Below are 18,615 nucleotides of genomic sequence, written 5' to 3'. Positions count from 1 at the left end.
CACATAACCACTATTTTCATAGCAGCCTTATTTATAATTGCCAGAAGCTGGAAAGAACCCAGATGTCCTTCAACAGATAAATGGATACAGAAAATGTGGTACATTTACACAATTGAGTACTACTCAGCTATTAAAAACAATGAATTTATGAAATTCTTAGGCAAATGGATGTCAACAGTCTGGACATCTTTCAGCTGCTGGATAGATAATGAAAACATGGCACATCTACAACTATGTAACACTATTCATCTACAAAGAAAAAAATTGAAATCAGGAAGTTTGCAGGTAAATGGACAGAAGTGGAAATGACCACATTGAATGAGGTAACCCCAAACCCAGACTGGAGGCTCCTAACTCTAAATCTTCTGATATCCATCATTATTCTGGAATAACTGCAGAAACCAGGAAAGTAAAAACGAGGTCTTTCTAAGTTACAGAGTGGAGTTGGAGGTATTAGGGAGGGAATGATAGGGTTTACGTAATCATATTGGGCAAATGGGAAAAGGTAGGTAAGGAGGATGGAGGAAGATAGAAACAAAAGGAGAGAGATAGGTAGGCAAAACAATAAGGCATCTGAAAAAACCATAAGGAATATTACTATGAACTATTGACCTAAAAACTATAATGCATTTAAGTCTACATATGTACATACATACATCCAAATTGGGGGAGAGAGAGAGAGAGAGAGAGAGAGAGAGAGAGAGAGAGAGAGAGAGAGAGAGAGAGAGAGAGAGAGAGAGAGATTTTACTTGGGGCTGGCAACAATTCTCCCTACAAGATCCAAAACCACCTAATGAAAACTGCCACACCAGATATTATAAGCCAACTTTTGAGTTGTTGGTCAGGATTGTTCAAGGATTCTCAAAACATACAGTCTGTTACTATTTTTTGTTTATTGGGGTTTTTTGTTTGTTTGTTTGTTTTTGAGACAGAGTTTCTCTGTGTAGACCTGGATGTCCTGGAACTCACTCTATAGACCAGGCTGGCCTCGAACTCAGAAATCCACCTGCCTCAGCCTCACAAGTGCTGGAATTAAAGGTGTGTGCCACCACTCACTGCCTGTCTTATTACTATCCTTTCAGTGCCCCCCAAGAAAAAAAGTGCCTTTATTGCCAAAGATGCCATGTATCTTAGACACAGGGCCCAGAGGCCCCTAGACTGGAATTTTCCTAAATGCCTTCTCCCTGATGTGTAGATTTTATGGTAACAGAAGACCATGAAAGTTTTCAAAGGAGGGAAACAATTAATAGTCTTACTTAACTTATGTATAGGGTGTGACAAAGTTCTAGGAAACACAGAAGAGTCTAGGCCAAGATGAAGTCCTGTGTTCATACCAGACTCTAAGATTCTGTGAGCCAAGAGACATCATGATAAACATATTTCTTGGCATGTTATGGAAGCATGGCTGTCTTTTCTCTCCACAAATATTCTAACTGCCACAAGAATTTTGTAAACAGAGAATTGGGATGGCAAAAAATGTTGTGTAAACATCCATTACTCCAGTTTTCCTGTCCTTAACCCTAACATCAGACATCTCTCTCCACATTGTGACTCTGAGGCATGTCTTGAGAAAATTTAAGGGTATAAAATGTCACTCTGCATTTCCCAACTGGCGGTTTGATTTATTTAATCAGTTTGTGAATCTGAATTATTGTAAGAGGTGTTATTTTTATCTTGATAACTCAGAACAACAGTCAGTAACATTAGTATATTTTTAACAGTTTATTTTTAATTACTACATGTCCTTTCTCCCTGCCTGCCTCCCTGTCTCTCTCCCTCCTACATCTCTCATTCCTCCCTCTCTCCCTCCCTCCCTCTATTCCCCCTTTTTCCTTACCTTTTATCTTTCCCCATCTCCTTTACATCTAGGTGTATCTTAAAAAATACTGCCCTTCTGGTCCAACCAGCACCGGGGTAGCTAGGGCGCAGAGTAGGCTGACACCCGCCAGCTACACAGGACACCCGCCATGGGATCTTAAGAATTCTGGTGAGTGAAACACAGCATCTGCTGCAATCCAATCGCACTGGGATCTGAGACTGCATTAGTTAGGGAAGAAGAAAACTGGCCTGAATAGGAGCACAAGCCCCTTCAGGTCTGACCAGCACCGGAGTAGCTAGGGCACAGAGTCGGCTGACACCCGCCAGCTACGCAGGACACCTGCCATGGGATCTTAAGACTTCTGGTGAGTGGAACATAGCGTATGCTCCAATATCTAAACAGAAACAACTATAACAACTAACTCCAGAGATTACCAGATGGTGAAAGGTAAACGTAAGAATCTTACTAACAGAAACCAAGACCACTCACCATCATCAGAACCCAGCACTCCCACTTCACCCAGTCCAGGGCAACCTAACACACTGGAAAAGCTAGACTCAGATCTAAAAGCATATCATATGATGATGGTAGAGGACATCAAGAAGGACTTTAATAACACACTTAAAGAAATACAGGAGAACACTGCTAAACAAGTAGAACACATTAAAGAGGAAGCAGAAAAATCCCTTAAAGAATTGCAGGACAACACTGCTAAACAGGTAGAAGACATTAAAGTGGAAGCACAAAAATCCCTTAAAGAATTGCAGGAAAACCAGACCAAAAAGGTGATAGAATTGAATAAAACAATCTAAGACCTAAAAAGGGAAGTAGACACAATTAAGAAAACCCAAATTGAGGCAACGCTGGAGATAGAAACCCTAGGAAAAAAATCTGGAAACATAGATGCAAGCATCAGCAACAGAATACAAGAGATGGAAGAGAGAATCTCAGGTGCAGAAGACTCCATAGAGAACATCCACACAACAATCAAAGAAAATACAAACTCCAAAAAGATCCTAACTCAAAACATCCAGGAAATCCAGGACACAATGAGAAGACCAAACCTACAGATAATAGGAGTAGATGAGAATGAAGATTTTCAACTCAAAGGCCGGCAAATATCTTCAACAAAATTATAGAAGAAAACTTCCCAAACCTAAAGAAAGAGATGCCCATGAACATACAAGTAGCTTACAGAACTCCAAATAGACTGGACCAGAAAAGAAATTCCTCCTGACACATAATAATCAGAACAACAAATGCACTAAATAAAGATAGAATACTAAAAGCAGTAAGGGAAAAAGGTCAAGTAACATATAAAGGCAAGCCTATCAGAATTACACCAGATTTTTCACCAGAGATTATGAAAGCCAGAAGGGCCTGGACAGATGTTATACAGAAACTAAGAGAACACAAATTCCAGCCCAGTCTACTATACCCAGCCAAACTCTCAATTACCATAGATGGAGAAACCAAAGTATTCCACTACAAAACCAAATTCACATATTATCTTTCCACGATCCAGCCATTCAAAGGATAATAACAGGAAAAAACCAATACGAGGACAGAAACCACGTCCTAGAAAAAGCAGGAAGGTAATCCTTCAACAAACCAAAAAGAAGACAGCCACAAGAACAGAATGCCAACTCTAACAACAAAAATAAAAGGAAACAACAATTACTACTACCTAATATCTCTTAATATCAATACACTCAACTCCCAAATAAAAAGACATAGACTAACAGAATGGCTACACAAACAAGACCCAACATTTTGCTGCTTACAGGAAACTCATCTCAGAGAAAAAGATAGACACTACCTCAGAATGAAAGGCTGGAAAACAATTTTCCAAGCAAATGATAGGAAGAAACAAGCTGGAGTAGCCATACTAATATCTAATAAAATCGACTTCCAACCCAAAGTCATCAAAAAAGACAAGGAAGGTCATTTCATATGCATCAAAGGTAAAATTCTCCAAGAGGAGCGATCAATTCTGAATATCTATGCTCCAAATACAAGGAAAGACACATTCATTAAAGATACTTTAGTAAAGCTCAAAGCACACATTGCACCTCACACAATAATAGTGGGAGACTTCAACACACCACTTTCACCAATGGACAGATCATGGAAGCAGAAACTAAACAGAGACACAGTGAAACTAACAGAGGTTATGAAACAAATGGATCTGACAGATATCTACAGAACATTTTATCCTAAAACAAAAGGATATACCTTCTTCTGAGCACCTCATGGTACCTTCTCCAAAATTGACCACATAATTGGTCACTAAACAAGCCTCAACATATACAAAAATATTGAAATTGTCCCATGCATCCTATCAGATCACCATGGACTAAGGCTGATCTTCAATAACAAAATAAATAATAGAAAGCCAACACACACGTGGAAACTAAACAACACTCATCTCAATGATACCTTGGTCAAGGAAGGAATAAAGAAAGAAATTAAGGACTTTTTGGAGTTTAATGAAAATGAAGCCACAACATACACAAACTTATGGGACACAATGAAAGCAATTCTAAGAGGAAAACACATAGCTCTGAGTGCCTCCTAAAAGAAACTAGAGAGAGCAAACATTAGCAGCTTGACAACACACCTAAAAGCTCTAGAACGAAAGGAAGCAAATTCACCCAAGAGGAGTAGACGGCAGGAAAAAATCAAACTCAGGGGTGAAATCAACCAAGTGGAAAAAAGAAGAACTATTCAAAGAATCAACCAATCGAGGAGCTGGTTCTTTGAGAAAATCAACAAGATAGATAAACCCTTAGCCAGACTCACTAGAGGGCATAGGGAAAGTATTCTAACTAACAAAATCAGAAATGAAAAGGGAGACATAACAACAGATCCTGAAGAAATCCAAAACACCATCAGATCCTTCTACAAAAGGCTATACTCAACAGAACTGGAGAACTTGGATGAAATGGACAAGTTTCTAGACAGATACCAGGTACCAAATGTTAAATCAAGATCAGGTTAATGATCTAAACCATCCCATAGCCCCATAGAATAGAAGCAGTCATTAATAGTCTCACAACCAAAAAAAGCCCAGGACCAGATGGGTTTAGTGCGGAGTTCTTTCAGACCTTCAAAGAAGATCTAATCCCAGTTCTTCACAAACTATTCCACAAAATAGAAACAGAAGGTACTCTACCCAACTCATTCTATGAAGCCACAATTACTCTGATACCTAAACTAAAAATAGACCTAACAAAGATAGAGAACTTCAGATCAATTTCCCTTATGAATATCGATGCAAAAATCCTCAATAAAGTTCTAGCTAACTGAATCCAAGAACACATCAAAACAATCATCCATCCTGACCAAGTAGGTTTCATCCCAGGGATACAAGGATGGTTCAAGAAAAGGAAATCCATCAATGTAATCCAGTATATAAACAAACTCAAAGACAAAAACCACATGGTCATCTTGTTAGATGCTGAGAAAGCCTTTGACAAAATCCAACACCCCTTTATGATAAAAGTCTTGGAAAGTTCAGGAATTCAAGGCCCATACCTAAACATGATAAAAAGCAATCTACAGCAAACCAGTAGCCAACATCAAAGTAAATTGTGAGAAGCTGGAAGAAATCCCACTAAAATCAGGGACTAGACAAGGCTGTCCACTCTCTCCCTACCTATTCAACATTGTACTTGAAATCCTAGCCAGAGCAATTAGACAACAAAAGGAGATCAAGGGGATACAAATTGGAAAAAGAAGTCAAAATATCACTCTTTGCAGATGATATGATAGTATACATACGTAACCCTAAAAATTCCACCAGAGAACTCCTAAGCCTGATAAACAGCTTCAATGAAGTAGCTAGATAAAAAATTAACTCAAGCAAGGCAATGGCCTTTCTGTACACAAAGGATAAACAGGCTGAGAAGGAATTTAGGGAAACAACACCCTTCTCAATAGTCACAAACAATATAAAATACCTTGGCGTGACTCTAACTAAGGAAGTGAAAGATCTGTATGACAAGAACTTCAAGTCTCTGAAGAAAGAAATTAAAAAAGATCTCAGAAGTTGGAAAGATCTCCCATGCTCATGGATTGGCAGGAAGGATCAACATTGTAAAAATGGCTATCTTACCAAAAGCAATCTACAGATTCAATGCAATCCCCATCAAAATTCCAACTCAATTCTTCAATGAATTAGAAAGGGCAATCTGCAAATTCATCTGGAACAACAAAAAACCTAGGATAGCAAAAACTCTTCTCAAGGATTAAAAGAACCTCTGGTGGAATCACCATGCCTGACCTAAAGCTGTACTACAGAGTAATTGTGATAAAAACTGCATGGTACTGGTATAGTGACAGACAAATAGACCAATGGAACAGAATTGAAGACCCTGAGATGAACCCACACACCTATGCTCACTTGATCTTCGACAAGGGAGCTAAAACCATCCAGTGGAAAAAAGACAGCATTTTCAACAAATTGTGCTGGCACAACTGGAGGTTAACATGTAGAAGAATTCGAATTGATCCATTCCTATCTCCTTGTACTAAGGTCAAATCTAAGTGGATTAACGAACTCCACATAAAACCAGAGACACTGAAACTTATAGAGGATAAAGTAGGGAAAAGCCTCGAAGATATGGGTACAATGGAAAAATTCCTGAATAGAACAACAAAGGCTTGTGCTGTAAGATCAAGAATCGATAAATGGGATCTCATAAAGTTGCAAAGCTTCTGCAAGGCAAAAGACCCTCAATAAGACAAAAAGGCCACCAACAGATTGGGAAAGGATCTTTACCTATCTAAATCAGATAGGGGACTAATATCCAATATATATAAAGAACTCAAGAAGGTGGACTCCAGAAAATCAAATAACCCCATTAAAACTGGGGCTCAGAACTGAACAAAGAATTCTCACCTTAGGAATACCGAATGGCAGAGAAGCACCTGAAAAAATGTTCAACATCTTTAATCATCAGGGAAATGCAAATCAAAACAACCCTGAGAGTCCACCTCATACCAGTCAGAATGGCTAAGATCAAAAATTCAGGTGACAGCAGATGCTGGCGAGGATGTGGTGAAAAAGGAACACTCCTTCATTGTTGGTGGGATTGCAAGCTTGTACAACCACTCTGGAAATCAGTTTGGCGGTTCCTCAGAAAATTGGACTTAATACTACCAGAGGATCCAGCAATACCTCTCCTGGGCATATATACAGAAGATGTTCCAACCGGTAAGAAGGACACATGCTGCACTCTGTTCATAGCAGCCTTATTTATAATAGCCAGAAGCTGGAAAGAACCCAGATGCCCCTCAACAGAGTAATGGATACAGAAAATGTGGTACATTTACACAATGGAGTACTACTCAGCTCTTAAAAAGAATGAATTTATGAAATTCATAGCCAAATGGATTGACCTGGAGGGCATCATCCTGAGTGAGGTAACACAATCACAAAGGAACTCACACAATATGTACTCACTGATAAGTGGATATTAGCCCAAAAACTTAGGATACCCAAGATTTAAGATACAATTTGTTAAACGCATGAAACTCAAGAAGAACGAAGACCAAAGTTTGGACACTGTGCCCCTTTTTAGAATTGGGAACAAAACACCCATGGAAAGAGTTACAGAGATAAAGTTTGGAGCTGTGACGAAAGGATGGACCATCTAAAGACTGCCATATCCAGGGATCCATCCCATAATCAGCTTCCAAACGCTGACACCATTGCATACACTAGCAAGATTTTGCTGAAAGGATCCAGATATAGCAGTCTCTTGTGAGACAATGCTGGGGCCTCACAAACACAGAAGTGGATGCTCACAGTCAGCTATTGAATGGATCACAGGGCCCCCAATGGAGGAGCTAGAGACAGTACCCACGGAGCTAAAGGGAACTGCAACCCTATAGGTGGAACAACATTATGAACTAACCAGTACCCCAGAGCTCTTGACTCTAGCTGGATATGTATCAAAAGATGGTCTAGTATGTCATCACTGGAAAGAGAGGCCCATAGGATGTGCAAACTTTATATGCCCCAGTACAGAGGAATGCCAGGGCCAAGGTGTGGGAGTTGGTGGGTAGGGAAGTGTGGGGAGTGTATTGGGGACTTTTTGGATAGCATTGGAAATGTAAATGAGGAACATACCTAATAAAAAATATAAAAAAATACTTTAAATTACTCCATTTACTCTGGTTGATTTTCATCTATCTCTCTTTATCATGTCCTCTCAATTAAGTACAGTTTGAACTGTATGATTTAACTGGTCTTTTAATTATTTTGTTTTATTTTTTATTTTTTATATTTTTTCAAAAGTTTTATTAGGTATTTCCTTCATTTACATTTCAAATGTTATCCTGAAAGTCCCCTATACCCTCTCCCACCACACTCCCCTTCCCATCCACTGCCAATTCTTGGCCCTGGTGTTCTCCTGTATTGGGGCTTATAAAGTTTGCAAGACCAAGGACCCTCTCTTCCCAATGATGGCCAACTAGGCCATCTTCTCCTGCATATGCAGCAAGAGACAGGAGCTCTGGGGGTACTGATTAGTTCATATTGTTGTTTCACCTATCTGTTTGCAGACCCCTTCAGCTCCTTGGGTATTTTCTTTAGCTCCTCCATTGGGGACCCTGTGTTCCATCCAATAGCTGACTGTGAGCATCCACTTCTGTGTTTGCTAGGTCTCGGCATAGCCTCACAAGAGACAGCTATATCAGGGTCCTTTCAGCAAAATCTTGCTGGCATATGCAATAGTGTCTGCGTTTGGTGACTGATTCTGGGATGGAACCCTGGGTGGGGAAATCTCTGTATGGTCCATCCTTTCCTCTCAGCTCCAAACTTTGTCTAACTCCTTCAAAGGGTGTTTTGTTCCCAATTCTAAGAAAGGGCAAAGTGTCCATACTTTGGTCTTCATTCTACTTGAGTTTCATGTGTTTTGTGAATTGTATCTTGGGCTAATATCCATTTATCAGTGAGTGTACATCATGTGAGTTCTTTTGTGATTGGGTTACCTCACTCAGGATGATACCCTCCAGATCCATCCATTTGCCTAGGAATTTCATAAATTCATTGTTTTTAATAGCTGAGTAGTACTCCATTGTGTAGACATACCACATTTTCTGTATCCATTCCTCTGTTGAGGGACATCTTGGTTCTTTCCAATTTCTGGCTATTATAAATAAGGCTGCTGGCACATGTGTCCTTCTTAACAGTTGGAACATCTTCTGGATATATGCCTGGGAGAGGTATTTCTGGATCTTCTGATAGTACAATGCAATGTCCAGTTTTCTGAGGAACGGCCAGACTGTGATTGTGCAAGCTTGCAATCCCACCAGCAATTGAGGAGTGTTCCTCTTTCTCTACATCCTCACCAGCATCTACTGTCACATGAATTTTTGATCTTAGCCATTGTAATTGTGAGGTGGAATCTCAGGGGTTGTTTTGATTTACATTTCTGTGATGATTAAGTATGTTGAACATTTTTTTTCAGGTGCTTCTCAGCCATTCGATATTCCTCAGTTGAGAATTCTTTGTTTAGCTCTGTGCCCCATTTTTAATAGGGATATTTGGATTTCTGGAGTCTACCTTCTTGAGTTCTTTATATATATTGGATATTAATCCCCTATCTGATTTAGGATGGGTAAAGATCCTTTCCCAATCTGTTGGTGGCCTTTTTGTCTTATTGACGGTGTCTTTTGCCTTGCAGAAGCTTTTCAATTTTATGAGGTCCCATTTGTTGATTCATGATCTTACAGCACAATCCATTGCTGTTCTATTCACAAATTTTCCGCCCTGTGCACATATCTTTGAGGATACCCCCCCACACACTTTCTTCTCTATAAGTTTCAGTGTCTCTGGTCTTATGTGGAGTTCCTGATCCACTTAGACTTGACCTTAGTATAAGGAGATAAAAATGGATCAATTAGCATTCTTCTACATGATAACTGCCAGTTGTGCCAGCACCATTCCTTGAAAATGCTGTCTTTTTCCACTGGATTGTTTTAGCTCCCATGTCCAAGATCAAGAGACCATAGGTGTGTGTGTGTTCATTTCTGGGTCTTCAATTCTATTCCATTGGTCTATCTGTCTGTCGCTATACCAGTACCATGCAGTTTTTATCACAATTGTTCTGTAGTACAGCTTTAGGTCAGGCATGGTGATTCCACCAGAGATTCTTTAATTATTGAGAAGAATTTCTGCTATCTTAGGTTTTTTTTTTTAATTCCAGATTGTTGGGGCTGGCCAGTGGCTCTCATGCCCGGGTTTGAGCCTGGAAGGCATCTTGGAACTGAAAGAAAAGAGGGAGCCTAAGTGGGCTGAGAAATAATGGAACCAAGACATGCTAGTCTGCTCAAGGTTCAAATGTTTAATGGTGGACATGCTTTATAAGGGAGGGGGGAGACCCATCCCACCAATTCATCCTTGGAGCCTCGAATGAGCTTCAGGTGATGATATGCAGGTTAGGGCATAGTCTCCAGAATAGCTCCAGGGAGCCTCTCAGCAGGTAGCAGTATCTTGAAGAGGAACAGGGGCTGTGGCAGAACAATAGAGTGATCTAGGGAGGAAGGCTCCACCCTAGATAATCTCCTTAGTGGCAGCAAGGTCAAGTTCTGGCTCAGCCTTCTTCAGGCTTGTGGGAGGCTACACCAGATGAATTTGCAAATTGCCCTTTCTAATTCACTGAAGAATTGAGTTGGAATTTTGATGGGGATTGCATTGAATCTGTAGATTGCTTTGGCAAGACAGCCATTTTCACTATATTGACCTTGCCAATCCATTAGCATGGGCGATCTTTCCATCTTCTGAGGTTTTTTTTTTTTTTTTTTTTTTTTAATTTATTTCTTCAGAAACTTGAACTTCTTATCATACAGATCTTTTACTTTCTTAGTTAGAGTCACACCAAGGTATTTTTTATTGTTTGTGACTATTGTGAAGTTGTGAAGGGTGTTTTTTCCCTAATTCCATTCTCAGCCTGTTTATCCTTTGTGTAGAGAAAGGCCATTGATTTGTCTGAGTTAATTTTATATCCAGCTACTACACTGAAGCTGTTTATCAGGTTTAGGAGTTCTCTGGTGGAATTTTTAGGGTCACTTATATATACTACCATATCATGTGCAGATAGTGATATTTTGACTTCTTCCTTTCCAATTTGTATGACCTAGACCTCCACTTGTTGTCTAATTGCTCTGGCTAGGACTTTGAGTACTATAATGAAGGAGAAAGTGGGCAGCCTTGTCTAGGCCCTGCTTTTAGTGGGATTGCTTCCAGCTTCTCTTCATTTACTTTGCTGTTGGCTACCAGTTTGCTGTATATTGCTTTTATTATGTTTATGTATGGGCCTTGAATTCCTGATCTTTCCAAGACTTTTATCCTGAATGGGTGTTGGATTTTGTCAAATGCTTTCTCAGCATCTAATGAGAAGATCATGTGGATTTTGTCTTTGAGTTTGTTTATATAGTGGATTATGTTGATGGATTTCCATATATTAAACCATCCCTGCATCCATGGGATGAAGCCTAATTGGTTATGATGGATGATTGTTTTAATGTGTTCTTGGATTTGGTTTGGGAGTATTTTATTGAGTACTTTTGCATCGATATTCATAAGGGAAATTGTTCTGAAGTCCTCTACCTTTGTTGGGTCTTTCTGTGGTTTAGATACCAGAGTAATTGTGGCTTCATAGAATTGTAAGACCCCCTTTCGGGGACCCCCACTCTAGTCTGGGGAGAGAGGGAGCACCCAAATTAACATGAGAATCCTTCTTGTGCAAGCACATGAGGCAGTTTAATGATGGATCTCCAGGTCGAAACATATCTCACACAGGAGACATTGGATTCGACCCCAAGCTAGGGTTGAAAGCTAGGGTTTTTTATGGAGTAAAGGGCTTAGGGGTAGGGAATTCAGGATAGGGACACACTATTGGCTTAATCAAACATCAGTAAAAGAATTACATGCAGGTCAGGTGAGTTGTTGACTCAGTTCAGATAGCCCTGTTATATCGTCACATTCCTCTTTATCTTTATGGTCAAGTTGTTTCCAGGAATGTTTTAAAGACTGGTCATGCCCGGGTATGTTTTTCTTTGTTCTTAGCCCCAGGTAGCCTCTAGGCTCACAAACAACCAGCAATTTCTGAGTACTTTATATGACTTACAGGTCTTGAAATTCCATCTTTCTTTCAGAATGAATTAGGTAGAGTCCCTTTTCTTTCTATTTTGTGGAAAAGTTTGAGAAGAACTGGAATTAGGTCTTTGAAGGTCTGATAGAACTCTGCACTAAACCCATCTATTTCTGGGCTTTTTTATTTTTTATTTTTGGTTGGGAGACTATTAATGACTGCTTCTATTTCTTTAGGGGATATAGGACTCTTTCAGTCATTAACCTGATCCTGATTTAACATTTGTACCTGGTATTTGTCTAGAAATTTGTCCATTTCATCCAGGTTTTCCAGTTTTGTTGATTATAGCCTTTTGTAGAAGGATCTGATGATATTTTGGATTTCTTCAGGATCTGTTGTTATGTCTCCCTTTTCATTTCTGATTTTGTTAATTAGGATGTTGTCCCTGTGCCCTCTAGTGAGTCTGGCTAAGGGTTTATCTATCTTGTTGATTTTCTCAAAGAACCAGCTCCTGGTTTGGTTGATTCTTTGAATAGTTCTTTTTGTTTACACTTGGTTGATTTCAGCCCTGAATTTGATTATTTCCTGCTGTCTACTCCTCTTGGGTGAATTTTCTTCCTTTTGTTCTATAGGTTTTAGGTGTGCTATCAAGCTGCTAGTGTATGCTCTCTCTAGTTTCCTTTTAGAGGCATTCAGGGCTATGAGTTTTCCTCTAAGGACTGCTTTCATTGTGTCCCATAAGTTTGGGCTTTTTGTGAATTCATTTTCATAAAACTCTAAAAACTCTTTAATTTCTTTCTTTATTTCTTCCTTGACCAAGGTATCATTGAGGAGAATGTTGGTCACTTCCCACATGACTGTTGGCTTTGTATTATTTATGTTGCTATTGGAGATCAGCCTTAGTACATGGTGATCTGATAGGATGCATGGGACAATTTCAATATTTTTGTATCTGTTGAGGCCTGTTTTGTGACCAATTATATGGTCAATTTTGGAGAAAGTACCATGAGGTGTTGAGAAGAAGGAATATCCTTTTGTTTTAGGATAAAATGTTCTGTAGATATCTGTTAAATCCATTTCTTTCATAACTTCTGTTAGTTTCACTGTGTCCCTCTTTAGTTTCTGTTTCCAGGATCTGTCCTTTAATGAGAGTGAGGTGTTGAAGTCTCCCACTATTATTGTGTGAGGTGCAATGTGTGCTTTGAGCTTTGCTAAAGTTTCCTTAATGAATGTGGCTACCCTAGCATTTGGAGCATAGATATTCAGAATTGAGAGTTCCTCTTGGAAGATTTTACCTTTGATGAGTATGAAGTGCTCCTCTTTTTTTTTTTTTTTTTTTTGATAACTTTGGGTTGGAAGTCAATTTTATTCCATATTAGAATGGCTACTCCAGCTTGTTTCTTCAGACCATTTGCTTGGAAAATTGTTTTCCAGCCTTTCATTCTGAGGTAGTGTCTGCCTTTTTCCCTGAGATGGGTTTCCTGTAAACAGCAAAATGTTGGATCCTGTTTGTGTAGCCTGTCTTTCGTCTATGTCTTTATATTAGGGAATTGAGTCCATTGATATTAAGAGATATTAAGGAAAAGTAATTGTTGCTTCCTGTTATTTTTTGTTGTTAGAGTTGGGATTCTGTTCTTGTGGCTGTCTTCTTTTAGGTTTGTTGAAGGATTACTTTCTTACTTTTTCTAGGGCATGGTTTCCGTCCTTGTATTGTTTTTTGTTTTGTTTTGTTTTTTTTTTTCTGTTATTATCCTTTGAAGGGCTGGATTCGTGAAAGATATTGTGTGAATTTGGTTTTGTCATAGAATAATTTGGTTTCTTCATCTATGGTAATTGAGAGTTTTGCTGGGTAGAGTAGCCTGGGCTGGTATTTGTGTTCTCTTAGTGTCTGTATAACACATGTCCAGGATCTTCTGGCTTTCATAGTCTCTGCTAAGAAATCTGCAGTAATTTTAATATGCCTGACTTTATATGTTACTTAACCTTTTTCCCTTACTGCTTTTAATATTCTGTCTTTATTTAGTGCATTTGTTCTTCTGATTATTTTGTGTCTGGAGGAATTTCTTTTCTGGTCCAGTCTATTTGGAGTTCTGTAGTCTTCTTATGTGTTCATGGGCGTCTCTTTCTTTAGGTATGTGAAGTTTTCTTCTATAATTTTGTTGAAGATATTTGCTGGCCCTTTAAGTTGAAAATCTTCTTTCTCATCTACTCCTATTATCTATAGGTTTGTTCTTCTCATGGTGTCCTAGTTTTACTGGATGTTTTGAGTTAGGATCTTTCTGCATTTTGCATTTTCTTTGATTTTTGTGTCCCTGTTCCCTGTGGAATCTTCTGCATCTGAGATTCTCTCTTCCATCTCTTGTATTCTGTTGCTGATGCTTGCATCTATGGTTCCTGATTTCTTTCCTAGGGTTTCTATCTCCAGAGTTGTCTCCCTTTGGGTTTTCTTTATTGTTTCTACTTCCATTTTTAGATCGTGGATGGTTTTGTTCAATTCTATCACCTGTTTGGACGTGTTTCCTATAAGTCTGTAAGGGATTTTTGTGTTTCCTCTTTCAAGGCTTCTTGCTCTTTTCCTGTGTTTTCCTGTATTTCCTTCTTAAAATCCTCCATCATCATCATGAGAAGTTACTTTAGATCCATGTCTTGCTTTTCTGGTTTGATGGTGTATCCAGGACTTGCTAAGGTTCGAGAGTTTGGTTCTGATGATGCCAAGTATCCTTGGTTTCTGTTTCTTCTGTTCCTATGCTTGCCTTCTGCCAGTGATTATCTCAAGTGTTTGCTGCTCTCAATATATTCCCAGTTGATTCAGAACTCCTCAGAGTCTAACTTTTTCTGTGATCCTTTTATTGTGGGCTCCTGTGAACTTGATATTCTGGGTGTGTCAGAGTTCTTGGCAGTCAAACTCCTCTGAGATCCTGAAATACTGGTGTGACCCAGCTCCTGTTATCCTTGGATCCTGTTGTCCTAAGTTCCTGGGTGTGTTACAGCTCCTGGAAGTGGTGTCTCCTTTGAGGACCATGTAGTTGTCTGGTCGTTTTGAAACCAAGGTAAACCAGAACTGATCAAAAGTAACCTGAACCTCTGGTTAGGAAGGCCTCTGGTGTCCTTGTTCCTGCTGTCACTGGCTCCTCACTATTGTATTGGAACAGATGTTGTGTTCCACTCAAGAGTGATCCTAAGATTGAGTGAAGAGTCCTCTGGGGACTGTGGGGGTGCCCGCCGATTTTGAGCACAAGGTGAATGGACTTGTGCCCCTGGTCAGACCCGTTTTCTGTTTCTCTATTGCTGCCTCAGGTCCTGCACGATTGGATTGGAACCAATGTTGTGTTCCACTCACCAGTGATCCTAAGATCAAGTGTAGAGTCCTCTGGGGACTGTGCAGTTTCCACTGATTCTGCACCCAAGGTGACCCAGTGCTGGTGCCAACCGGAGGGCTTTTTTTTTTTTTTTTTTTTTTTTTTAATGTAAAACTAGCTCCTGACACAGAAGTTGAAGGAGCATCCTAAACGGTTTCTTGCCTTTGAAGAAATCATCCTCTTTGAAGTTGATGTGTTATTAGACAGTACTCACAACATTGAACCTTTTGCCCAGAACAAAATGGCAGAGCTAGTAAAAGATCCCTAAAGAGAAAAGCTAGACTTGGTAAATAGAAGCCTAAGCATTTATTACGATTCTTATGAGGTGAGTTTCTATTTACCAGTACTGCCCTTAATCTGCTCTCAAAGGCCAACTATGGACAATGGTATCTAGTTCAGTCAATCCAAACAACCCTTATGAACTTAGTATCCCTCATTGTGTTGGCTCTCATAAATACTTGCTATCTCACTGTTTTTCCTCTCTGCACAATCCCCAAATGGTAACCTTGGCTGTTTTATCCTCAATAACACCTTCTCTTTATCCTTAAACAGAGAGTGGTCTAGTTATTGGTTTCACTGTTCATTTGCATACATTTGGTTACAAAACCAATTGGGGCAGGTATTGGGTCCCTAGGGCCCTGTCACTCCTTTCAAAACCAAACTGCTAATTTAACCCTCCTGTGTATGGATTATTTGCCCACGATGAATTATGCTGTTTACCATGTTTGGCTCCAAAATTTAGAGTCCATCTCTTCAGCTGATTATCTGCTCCACCTACTCTTCTCACTTGTCTGTTCTTGACTACCCAAGTAAGTGTCCTCTCAGAGCTCCCTGATCTGCTTCCCTCTCCTCTTGTTGGCTCAGTGGAGCCTGCTGTCTCTTTGGCTTGCCCTGTGTCATCACATAAGTTTGGGAAACGCTTTTGCTAACAGAGCTGCTAGATAGGTCAGGCAACACACCCATTTCCTCCCTCTATTCTCCACTTGTCTCCTTTAAGCTGCTCTCCCACCTATGCTAAGTCCCAACAGAAACCCTATCTTTTATATTTTTTTACATTTTTATTAGATATTTTCTTCATTTACATTTCAAATCTACCCCTTTCCTAATTTCCTCTTCGAAAGTCCCCTATACCCTTCCCCTGCTCTGCTCCCCAACCCACCCACTCCCACTTCCTGGCTCTGGCATTCTCCTGTGCTGGGGCATAGAATCTTTACAAGATCACGGGCTTCTCCTCCCCTTGATGGCCGACTAGGCCATCCTCTGCTAAATATGCAACTAAAGACACATGTAGGTGGATTTCTGATTTCGAGAGCAGCCTGGTCTACAGAGTGAGTTCCAGGACAGCCAGGGCTACACAGAGAAACCCTGTTCAGAGAGAGAGAGAGAGAGAGAGACAGACAGAGAGAGAGAGAGAGAGAGAGAGAGAGAGAGAGAGAGAGAGAGAGAGACAGACAGACAGACAGACAGAGAGAGACAGAGAGAGACAGAGAGAGACAGAGAGAGACAGAGAGAGACAGAGACAGAGACAGACAGAGACAGAGAAAGACCCTATCTTATTAGTTAATATAGCAGCCCTGCCACCTGCAGCTATGGTAGCAAGCAGATCTCAGCCAGCTCCCCGCTGCAGGCTGCCTGGTCCACTGGCTTTAAAACAACTTTGAATTCAGAAGATGAACATGTTGCTTGCTTGTGGAAATTGAGAGCCTTAAAGGAAAGTTTTGATTACTGGAGTCTCATAAATTAAAAAAATATATATCAAAATTGATGCAGAGACCCACAGCAAAACATTGAGTGGAGCTTGGGGAATCCTGTGGAAGAGGGAGAGGAAGGATTGATGAAGGTTCCACAAGAAATCCTACAGAGTCAACTCACCTGGGCCTATGGGGGTTCATAGAGACTGAATTTCTAACCAGAAGCAGAAGTGGGATGGACCTAGGCCAACTACACACATGTAGCAGTTGTGAGACTGGGTCTTCATGTAGGAAACTAAAGTGGCAGCAGGGGCTGTCTGAGTGCACTGCCTGCCTTTGGATCCTGTTCCACTAACTGGGCTGCCTTCTGGCTGGTTGATGTCCATGGGCAGCCTCCCTTTTCTGGGGAGAAGAAGAGGAGGGGTGAGTGAAAGGGAGGGGAGATGGAGGAAGTGGAAGGCAAGAAGGGGGAGGAGTTGTGATGAGAATGTAAAGTGAATAAATAATGTAATCAAAAACAAACAAAACAAAACAAAACAAAAAGTCAAAACCAAACCAACCAACCAACCAACCAACCAACCAACCAACCAACCAACCAATCAACACACCAACCAACCAACCAACCAACCACAAAAAGTGACTTTCTATTACCTGTCAGTCTAAATTGGTTTCAGTGGAAAAGTCGGACTTGATTTTCTTAGAGCTAGCAGAGTTCCTACTGAGATTGGTAAATTCACAAAACAGGTTTTGATGGAAAAGCAAACCCCCAACTACCATGCCCTTGGTTATTTAAAAGACTTGCATTTTTAATGACTGTTGTCAATAATCAAGTACCTATGCCTCATGGTAAATGGTTAGATGTATCCAGATAGAAAGACAAAACAAAGTTTATTCAAGTTGTGAGGATCTGAGAAAATGATTCAAGGTATGTGAAAAATGAGTCTTTTTTATTTGTTTGTTTGTTTGTTTTTGCCATTATTTCTTTTTTATTTTTTTATTAGATATTTTCTTTATTTACATTTCAAATGCTATCCTGAAAGTCCCCTATATACTCCCCCTGCCCTGCTCCCCTACCCACCCACTTCCACTTCTTGGCCCTGGCGTTCCCCTGTACTGGGGCGTATAAAGTTTGGTAGACCAAGGGGCCTCTCTTCCCAATGATGGCTGACTAGGCCATCTTCTGCTACATATGAAGCTAGAGACACAAGCTCTGGGGGTACTGGTTAGTTCATATTGTTGTTCCACCTATAGGGTTGCAGACTCCTTCAGCTCCTTGGGTACAATGTTGACACTTATTATTTTAGAATTTCCAAATTCAAATCTTAACATTAGTAAATGGAGTTCTGGAAAGTTAGTAATCTAGTCTTGGTAGTAGTTATAAATAGTAGCTACTGAAGCTTTTAAAAAAAATAATTATCAGAGTCACAGTCCCAAATGTTATTTTCCTTTAGTTGTTTTATCCTAAATATACACTTTCTGATCTTTGCCAAACTGTTCAGTTACATATCCATGAGGTCTAACCATGTTTCTCTGTGAGATGCATGGTTGTTTTTATCAATTTTTACAATAGTACTCGATAATTAAAAAAAAAAAAAAAGATCCTAATTTTGATCCACTCTACAACCAAGGAATTGGTCTCGTTT

Source organism: Mus caroli, unplaced genomic scaffold (assembly GCF_978045245.1).
Source record: "Mus caroli unplaced genomic scaffold, Mus_caroli_1 scaffold_4, whole genome shotgun sequence".
NCBI classification, from domain to species: Eukaryota; Metazoa; Chordata; class Mammalia; order Rodentia; family Muridae; genus Mus; species Mus caroli.
The sequence above is the reverse complement of the archived record's forward strand: the minus strand, read 5'-3'. Positions refer to the sequence as shown.